A 10,914-nucleotide genomic window follows, 5' to 3' on the forward strand; every position below is an offset into this window, starting at 1 on the left:
GGCGTAATCACAACCGGGATCGGTTGACCCGCGTCTGGGATTGGTACCGGGTCATTAGCTGGTGTGACAGGGGCTACCGGGGGTACCTCAGGGACCGGAACCTCCCCTGCAACCGCCCTCCTCTTGACCCGTTTCCCTCTACCCTCGGGAACGATTCCCGGCAAGGCCGGGCCTATTACCTTCTTAGGGTTACCAGGCTTGTTCATTGCGGCCAGTTGCTTCTTGACGACCGCCAAATCTCGCCCAAGCACTGGGACTTGTCCGACTTTTCGTTCCATGCCCGCAATTCTGTTCACCAACATGCGTAGCACCTTGTCTGTCTCGGAACCCTTTCCTGCTTTCTTGCCAGACATGGTCTCGATTATCCGCTCCGAGTCGATCAACACGGTCCTGGATCCTTCCCTTTTAAAGTCACTGCAAGAAAAAACACAAGGATTACAAGTTCTCAAAATTGCTCCTTGTTCCGTCGAGGGCTCACGAGCAACGAGTGGGTGCAGCCTTCAGAGCACAGGAATAAGAGGACGCTTCTTCGGATTCCCGCTCTGTTTATTCTTCTTCGGGAGGGCGTGTACCCTCCTCCGGTACGCCTACTGGGCGTGGTCTTCGGTGTAGGTGTCTAGGACAACCCCTCTTGGGCGGGAAAAAGCGCGCCCCGGCTACGCCGCTTCGGGCATACCAGCCGAGACACACCCCCGCCCAAAATGGTTTCCCGGGAGGATCGGGGCACCCAACCATACGTTCGGGGGGACCGAGTGGTCGCCCCTTTCCATTATTTATATTTATTTATTATTAATGACCCTAAAATAAATTATAGTAGTTACCTGTGGAATCATAATAGTCAGGGACGTAAACATCTGGGTATGCGTCTGCCTCTCACATGGCCTTAGTGGGCTCCCAGAGGAGGGGACCCCAGCAGGCCCCAAAATCTGCAAGCGGGGGAAGGGAGGGGCACGCCTCTGCAGAGAGTGATTGGGTGACGGCAACAGGGCGGCCTCCAGCTCGTCGTCAATCCTCATGCTCTCCTAAATCCCAGTCCCTTAGAAGTCTTTCAATCTCCCTGGTTGCAGTACTCTGAAGCATCCCACAAAACTTCAAATCGCTCTCTAGAACCTCAGACTGCCACACCTTCAACCATCTTGCATCTTTCTGTCTCCCTGCAGCACTCTTGAATTTAATACAGATTTTCTGAAGATGACCCAGAACTATAAATCACCCATTCAGCAGGGAATCACTCTGTTATGCTTTAGTTCACTTTTAATCATCCAAATGGCCCGTATTCTCTTTAAATCACCTGAAGAACATTTGATCATGCTGCTGAACCCGAAGTCATCCTACATAACTTGCTATCAATTTACAGTATACGAAATCACCCAAAGGAATAGCCAACTCCTAGTGCAGCAATCTCAGTAATTCTCAAAACCCCCTTGATCACCCTTTCGCACTATCATCCAGTGCTCTGTACGGATTCAACACTCCAGTTCAGCATGCATTGCTTTGGGTTAATTGGCGGTACGGCCAATCACACTGAAAGGCTCTCGTCAACCATTGCATTCATTCATTAGTAATCACCACGCAGAACTCACAATCACCTCACAACACTCTGAAGCACACTACAGCATTCTCAGCTGGTTTACCATGGGCTCCTCAACCTTCTTACTCACCAATTAGCACTTTTACAGGGCAAATAAATAATAAAAGGCGCACAGAATGATGCAGCCACTTAAGCCACAGGTCTAGTCTGGAAAAAATACAAACCTCCAGTGCTTAGGAAGTATATTGAATCAGTTAAAACATGTTCTCTTTTTCTTTTGCTTGTCTCCCAGAGGTCCCGTCCGGCACTGAAGTTATTTTTATCACGTTTTAGCCCTGAGACAAGGTCATTTCTATGTCATACTAATAACCTTCATTAGCTAGGTTACTAGAGCTAACTGAACAGTGTGTTTTTTTAGCCTCTACTTACTATTCTATTCCATAATAACACTGTCGGTGTAAAAGCCATGTCCTTAGTATAGCTGAAAAAAAGGAATCTAGCCTTATAAAGATAGTGCCTGCTTTTTATGTATCTAAAGCCTGTTTTCGATTTGTAGCTTTGTAAGCGGTGGCTTTATTGCGTTTTACCAGAACTGAATAATGTGTAATAAGATTTTTTAGGTCTTTTATATTTTCGTCCTTAGAGCCAGTGAAGTGCATATATTTTCTATTACATAGTCTATACGTTTTGGAGGAGTTGATTGCTCTGTGCATAAACCAGAAAATGTGTTTTAGAAATACCCTGAATATATTTAAGTATATTTATATATTGGTTTGGCGGTTTGCTATTCTGATCATGTGTTTCAGATATGATATTAAAGTTAAAAATAACCTTGATTGTTGTCTGTTTTTATTAAATAACTTGAAAAATCACTGCAGCAGCCAGAGTGACGTGCGGGGTGGTGTGGTTTGTGTAGAAGAGCATAGCTACTGAGCTCCAGGCTCAACAACATTGTCGCCCTATTTTACTGTGACAAATATCCTCAGTGATCGACATAAAAAGTAATCCATGGATAAAAATGGGAGAACTGAGGACATGCGGTATAGCGATTACAGCTACTGAACTTAGAATTGGTGACCAGGACTGTACTGGCCGTAGCGGGTACTGGGCTTTCCCCGGTGGGCCGCTGGGGGTGGGGGTTGTTTTGGGCCCCAGGGGGGCGTTTTTGATACCAGGGCTGGCAATATCGTCCGCCTGTAACAAAATCGTCCGAAGCTGGCACTTTCATACAGCTCGGCAGCACCACCCTGCCCTCCAAGGGGTGCGGCAGAGCAGTTTGCCTGGCCCTATTTCGGTTCCTAGTCCGGCCATGCTGGGGACACAGGTTCGTACCCCGGCTCCGGCTCAGCAGTCTAGGATTGTGAACCATCTGCTTAATCACTCTGTACATAAAAAAGGTACAATTTAATCCTGTTCTAGAGGTGGTAACTCTATCAGTAATACTCCATATATGAACCCAGCGAGTGCAGTCATGCTGCGGGTACAGTTCCTCTGTTCACCATGAGGAGCCTAGGATGTAATGTGGCTGGTTTGGAAAGAACTTGGTGAAACATCTTTCTGCTTATTCAATCAATGAGTTAAAGTCAAATAAAGCTCAACTTCATGATCTGAGTTACCGCATGCATGTGCTTCAGACTGGACCAGGCACACATCCACCCCTCAGATGGCATGTGTAGCGTCTCCCCCAGCCCAGCCACACACGAGCTGGGGTCAAACCTTACTTTATTATTCAGCATATGCCCACACACTGAACAGTACGTCATACTTTTTATTGACCACACCCTGATACCTCCCCGCCTATTACTCAATTCTTGTCTAGTATCTGCCCAAGAACCAGGAGGGTCCTAGTGCGTATAGTCTCAATATTCTACATCTCCCCCTGTTAAATAAATAGTGGCAACCAGCATTGAAAATCACATCTATTCAATTTGTCTGCGAGGCCCACGCACTAGTCTGCTAGCTCGGGTGACCCGAGATGATTGAGGTCCAGCCTGATGATGCAACAGCGACTAAGGCTCAGGCGCTTCAGCTGGACCTACTGGCGGGGCCAACTAACACATGGTTTCAGAACTCGACAAACTTCACTTAGGTGTTTAAAATGTGATGTGATCCAAGTGATAGTCTGTCTAGGATGATGAGCTGTCACCATATGCCCTTTACATGCCACAGCCTGTAGAGGCTTATCGGCTAAAGGATTGTCTGTTTTTCATTTTCCTCTCTGTTTAACCAGTACCCAGTCTCCTTCATCATCTTCTCACTTTCCTTTTTCAAGTCACGCCGGTGTCTCAAACCTGCTCACTGATCAATTTGAGGTCCATTGAGGTAGTTTTGTTCTGATGGCTCTCCTAAATAGCAAGGAGGCTAAACTCTCACCAGTTCTGGAGTGAGAAGCTGAACGAAAGGCCCAGAGGGCCTGACACATGGCTTGGTTCAGTTTGATTCCTTCTGTGGAATGACTTTCTTGAGGGTGCTCATGAATCTTTCAACTATACCTTTGGCTTGGGGCCAGAGGGGTATGCTCTTTTGGTGTTTCATGTTGAATCAAACACGTAATTATTTAAACTCTCTGCTATTAAAGGGCAGGCTGTTGTCAGAATTGTTATCAGATTTGAGAATTTCGGGTATGCCCTACATTGCAAAGATGTAATTAAGTCATTCTATGCCCATGTCATGAGCTGTTGAAGATAGGTCTTCCACTAAAGGAAAATGCTAATATTCGTCTATGACTACCATGAGATGGTGTCCATTCCCTAAAGGCCCAAAAAAGTAAACAGCAACCCTCTCCCAAGCATGGACAGTAAGGTCAGACATTGCCACTGGGTGCTATGTCACCTTAGGACAATCACTATTGCAGATGTGGCACGCCTTCAGCTCCTTCTCGACTTGCTCATGAGCCGAGGGAACCACACTTGATCTTGTGGGACTCTTCTGATGGCTACAATACCATGATGTTCTCCATTACTGTCTTACTCTTCAAGGTATGACAATACTTGATTCTCTTAGGATCATGCCTTCTTGGGTGAATGATAGCTCATTCTGTACTTATCTGCATTTTTGAAATTCAACATCAGCAGCAAGAGGTTGGGCACTTCTTCTCCATGACTGCGTAGCAATAATCTCTTTTATAATGATTATGTCTTTAATAGGGTTAATGGCAGGTCTGATTTGTTCCACTGACTGATCCACTGGTGTGTTGGATCTCACAATGAAGTTGATATGCTTCAGATGTCTTGGATGTCAAACTGTTATGATGTAGTCACACTCGCGAAAAGTAATCTGCTGGGTTTTGATCTTTCCCTGGTTTGTGCAGAACCTCATAGTCATATTCTTGAAATCCTAATTCCGACCTCCCAATGCGAGGGGACATCTTTGACTTCGGGTTTCCAAAATGTGTGAGTAAAACCTGGTGGTCTGTGACAACAGTAAATAGCTTTCTATGTTATATTTGTCCTTTTGTTCTCAGTGGGGTGACGCTCCTACACCTAAGCGGAGGAGCTGTCTTTCACTTTGCAGCTGGCAATGCAGCCTGCCTCAAATGGGCCAAAGACCCCCCTGTAGGCTTGTGCAGTGAGTGACTGCGCCCGCCTGCAGAGATGTCCGGGGATGTTCATGGGAATCCATTGCAAAGAGCTCCCAGGGGGTTGCACTGACGGGTGTCTATTATGAATTACTGACGCTGCGGCTAGAAATGTGTTTTTATTCTACTTTGGCCTGCATTATGAGTTGGCAGCTGACTGGTGGATAGTTTTATGTCACACTGGCTGATCAAATCTGACTCTGCGGGTGCAATTTATTGAATGCAATAATTACCACCCAATTACGAGTTTACCTCAGATCATAGGAAATTACGTGCCGATGTTGGCGCTTATGTCTTGTCTGGGTGTTTACCACATATTTTTTCCTTGATAAATATCATCAGGTTTGACCACTTGCAATGTATGTGATATTTATCGCAATATTCATATTTCCTATAGGTGCAGTAACACAGCGATCAGTGCTACCACTCAAATTTCCACGTATAAACTCAAAATCTAATTAAGTTTACCAGAGACGAAATCCTCCCTGTATCATGCGAAATATTTGCCCCTGGTGAAGCACGGAGTCCTACTGCAGCCAGGAACACGGCTTATTAACCCCGGCGGGGACCAGAGGGCCAGGCAGACCTTGTTAGTACATCAGTTGCAATCAGCAGCATCACATGGTTCCATGCATGTGAACCCACGTCTTTTGATATTAACTTTGCAAATCATTTTTCATTTGCAGACTATCTCACTCCCAGGCAGGAGTCGAAGCTCCCCGTCAGCCCTGTTATGTTTTTTGTGCCTCTTCTTGCATCATCACCCTTTCCTCTCTATTCTTGGAACTCAAGTCATTTACAACTCTGGAGTCACAGTAGGAGTGCGTGGAATCGAAGCAAATTATTTCAAAAAAGACTAATAGAAAAGATAACTTGTGCCTTGGCGTTTGGATCTCATTTCCAGAAAGCACACACTTGGTTCAGGCAAGTTATTAAATTGATCTTCGTGTATCAGCGCTGACATTTCAGACTCACGAATAAATCGAATAATAAAAGTAAGAACCTGACTTTTAATTAGTGTTTGATGACACAGCCTTGCAATTTTGCAATATTAGGGACTGTCTTACTATAATGTCACCATCTGAAAATATACTTTGCATCAGCCCAGTCATAAACTTTGAATGACAGAATATCAACCTTAGACGAATACTTCCATACAGAAATTGGGCAATACGAGCGCATCCATTTGCAAGCACTTTGCCTCAATAAAAAAAAATAGCCTTCAATTAGTACATTTCACCAGACCCAGAAGAGGGGGAAAGTGAGTTTGGCTGCATACAGAACTTAAAAATAAAAAAAACTGTTAAAATGTGATATTTGTAAATGGTGCATATCTTAGCATGATTGAAATGAATGTTATTGCTCGATTACTTAAGATCGTTATAAAAGGTTTTAACAATGTGCAAATACGCAATTACATTGGTCAGAAGTATTGCTACTAAAAAGTGCTTTTAGGCCCCAAATGACATTAAAAGGGTAAGAATTTTCTCAGTTGCATACATACATTTAACAAACCTAGATTTCAATAGAAGAATCTTCCTATTGAGGCATGTAATGTATGGCAGGAGGCATTGTACAGATATTCAGAGCTAGGAAGATCTGTTTCTACAGAGATTTTCATCGGTGTATTACTTGTGTAATGGCACAGAGAATGTGCAACATTGACTCCACATGATGGACACATAACCTGCAGCTTTTATCAGTCTATTACAATCCATGGGTGGGCTTGATCTTTATAATAAAATATGCCTAAATAGCAATGACATAGTTTTAACTTGGTGCAGTGAGAATGGTTGTCAGGGGTACTCTTGTTCAAAGCTGATGGTGTAAGAGTTAATGACAGACTATGCATGTGAACGTTTTCTGAATGTATTCTTGTCCATCATCCAAGATAGATTTCATGCTGATTTATTTGCTATCCTTTTTAATAGAATATGGCGGTGGTGTTGGCCAATGCTTCTTCTATTTTAAGTATTTTTAGTACAGACCGTGAAAGGTCCTGCCACATATATTTGGACAGATGGTTCTTGGTGATGATTTCTTGCCAAAATTGGTAACGGAGCAAGGTATCATAACTGGACTTTCATTTGTGCATGTGTTTTGTGAAGGAACACAACCTTTCACAGTTTGGATTGCACACACCATATTCCTACCTGATTTGTGTATTCGTGGCATTTGATGGAATACAGAAGACACACCAGTAAAGTTTAGAAATGAGTATGTTTATGGTTGAGGCTAGAGGTTCTGGCAGTCTGCCTTGGCCATATGATAAGATTGGTTGCAGTTTACTTCGCATTACCTTAGTCAAAGGCTCCAATGATGGACACAGATGTCTTGTTCGTGGAGACTTGAACACATGGCTCAAAGAGTTGGCTTTATCTTCTAAGGCTCGTTTATTGTAATGGGAAGTCCCTCTGTGGTCAAATCTTATTTCTAAGTATTTGTATGCGTGTACTTTAGCAGTTTTATCTGTATGTAAATGCAAGGAACATTTCTTGTTTAACGAGAACTGTATTGTCTGCATAGTGCAGACTAGTACGCATTAGTGCCTTTCAGTGGATCTGCTGGGACATCTTTGAGTGAGTCATAGTGGTCCACAATGAAAAGGCTGAACAGTATGGTTGCTAGGACACAGACTTGCTTGAAGTCATTGGATGTTTATATTTTCCTTGATATTTCCCCTATTACCTATCTTGACCTGAACACACATGTAGGTGTCCAGTAGCTCAATGTCTTTTGGCAGGGACTCTGGAATATTCCACTTACGCAGTTTTGCCCAGTGTAGTTTCCTGGGAACTTTATCAATTGCAGCTTTAAAGTCTATGAAGCACTTGCACAATAGTGAATTTGTAGTTACCACGTTTGTAGTAAGAATGGCCACACTTAAGTTGTAGATCTGTATGACAACTCCTGGGTGAAAACCAGTGGATATAAAGGGAATGGGGTATTGTTCTGTGGCCCAAATCTCGAGATTGACTAGGATGCAGTTTGCAAAGTATTTTGGATCAATATCAGTCAATGGTATCAAGATATAGATTGCAGGAATTTGGTTAATGGGTTGAAGTTTGTTGCTCTGCCATGAATGAGGTATGATTGCTTGAGTTGAAAAGAAAAGTAAGCATTGTAGCCAATACACATGGTCGAAGTTGAAAGAGCTGTTGGTAAGCCATTGGAACCTGGAGCAGTGTCATGTCTTCTTTTTTGATGATCAGAGCCGTTAGATATTTAGTGATGGTAAACTGCTCTTTCAGCATGGAGCCTTTTAGATGTTGGTTGAGTTTGCTATTAATTTTCTTGGTGAGAAAGTTTTGGATGCACAGCACACATTTGTGTTGCTATGCTAGGCTTCCAAGAAATGTATTCAATGTTCTTCGGAAACTTTTTGATTTTGCACAGTTGCATGATTTTTATCATTCAGTTCATTAATGGTTTCCCAAATCAACCTGGAATTACTTACGTTACTTTCTGATATAAGTTTATTCAATAAGCTAGCCCGTGCCTTTTTTGCATTAAAGATTGCTTCCTCATAGGATTTTTGCATCTGTTTCACTCTTAATAGGCTGAACTCTAATGGGTTTTTTGTTTGTTGTGTGACTGCTATGTGCAGGCTCCTTTTCCCTTCATTTAATTATTTGCTGAGTCACGAAGAACCCTCTATGATTTTACTTCGGTGCACGGTGTTTCTTTGATATATAACACTATTAGCCTCAGATATTATCTTTGTGGAAAATTCTTCCTAATGAGTGATCTAATTGATGGGCTTAGGCTAGGTTCCAATTCCAAACTTGGATCAAGTAGATCATGTGGTTTGCCAATCCATTTTAATCTCCATAGATTCTCGATAGTAATGTTGCCCATTGCTGGCTGTTAGTTTGCAAATCTACCATTTAGAGTTCACAAGAATATTGAGTGGAGACCTGTGATAAATGCCTTTCCTAGACTGTCACTTTTTGAAAATGATGAAACAGTTTTGGAGATCCTCCAAAGCTCATCCAGCATAATGGTTGCTTTGCTATTGGCCAGAGCTTTCATGAGATTCAAATTAAATTCACCTGCGACTATCCAATTGTCATCTGGAAAACTAATATTTAACTGCATTGATATTGATTTTATTTGTGTTTATTTTTTATTTTTGGTGCAGCCATAATATAAATGTTCATAAATGGCAGTTTTCGGCTTGAACTGTTTGCATGGAGCTATCTAGTGTCAAGTGAGTGGCACAGACCTTTTTAGCATCCCTGGTTGCATACTGGTTGAAAGCCAGGCAGTGAAACATTCAGTTTGCGCCAGGCTTCCTAAGACAAAGGTAATCATGAGATGCCAGATAGGTAGTGGCCTCTTAGTTTTCAAGTAGCCGGGTGCAGCCGTCCAAGTTCCATGAGCAGAATTGTTTCAGAAATGCAGGTTTTGGAAGATCCTTCTGCAGTTGGATTCAATCCCACTTTTAATTTTGTTGCTCTCAAGAAGGAATGCTCACCTGCCTGCTATCCAGGCCTTGGATATTGGTTAGTCAAATCTCAAGATGTTATCTTGACGCTGTATTGTTCATGTTTGTGCTTACAAGGGTTCGAAAGGCAGGGGTAAAATGGGTGATCAGTTTATGACCGTAAATGCTTGCCCCAACTCATTGAGGTTTTTCACTGAAATTAGTTAAAAAAAAATTCTATTTGTGAAAGATGTATTGTTGGATAGAAGTCAGGCTGTAGTCTACTGACATTTATTCCACAGTCCTTGAAAATGTGTTTTTTAGGTAAAACATATTTATTATTTAGCCATGTAAGGAGGAGCCCAACTGACCCTGGTGAATTTATTCATGAACTGTGAGTGCATGGACAAGAATTTGATCCAGATTATGTTTTCAGATTTGAGGTATCTTAATTCTGAGTGTGAGTTTTAGAATGTTTCCTCTATTTAGAGTATTGAGAGCTCCTCTCAGCTTATATCCAGAGTATACAGTTAGTGGGATTTGTTGTGTTTCAATGGCGGGAGACTGGCTTTGGAGCTCTGAGGGAGGTGCTATCTCAGTTTGACTTTTCTTTGTCTGGAGAATAATGCAGGGCACAGCCATTGTAGGATGTTCATCTGAAAAAAGATGCTTTTTTCAATTGGCAAGTAGTTCATGTTAAGTGCTTCTGTAATATTACTTTCAAAGGAGGTACCTTTGTTTTGCACTATTGGGATTAAAGGAAGTAGCGGCTGCTCAGTTGTTTGGATTGTAAGAATACACAGTGCCTAGCAGTTTTATGGGGCATCCTATTTGGTCTTGGTCATTTTGATTTTTGACATTTGCTTGAACAGTAACCGTTTCTCCTTTATTGACGCAGGTGTCAAGGTTATTTGGGTGCGATTTGGGTGAAGTGACAAATTTGAACTTCTACCAAGTCAAATTTGTCTGGTTCACCCAGATGACCAACTGCTTTTAATAATTTAGGCAGATATATTTTCTGTTCTGCATCTTTATTAACAACACTATGCATTGTTTTTGCAGGCATTATCAATGCTAGATCAAGGTCAATGATGGCAAATTCTTGAGTTTTTGTTGAGATTTTTTATTTTTGGGATCACGATGTTTAAAAGATCTTGTAAAGAAGTGTTTTGTCATATGAGACCGAGGGCAAGAGTCTTTTTTGATACCTCATCCAGGGAGTTTTAAAAAATGTTAGGTTCTGTGCGTTGATCTTGTTTTCCATCTCTGGGATTGAGCTTGCCATGGTTTGAAGTAGGTCAATCTGGAGCTCCAGTGTGGTTGATTGTAAAATTAGAACATTTGCTGACTCATTCAATGTTGACAAAACAGCTAACCATA

This window comes from Lissotriton vulgaris, chromosome 2_1 (genome assembly GCF_964263255.1).
Source record: "Lissotriton vulgaris chromosome 2_1, aLisVul1.2, whole genome shotgun sequence".
Taxonomy (NCBI): Eukaryota; Metazoa; Chordata; class Amphibia; order Caudata; family Salamandridae; genus Lissotriton; species Lissotriton vulgaris.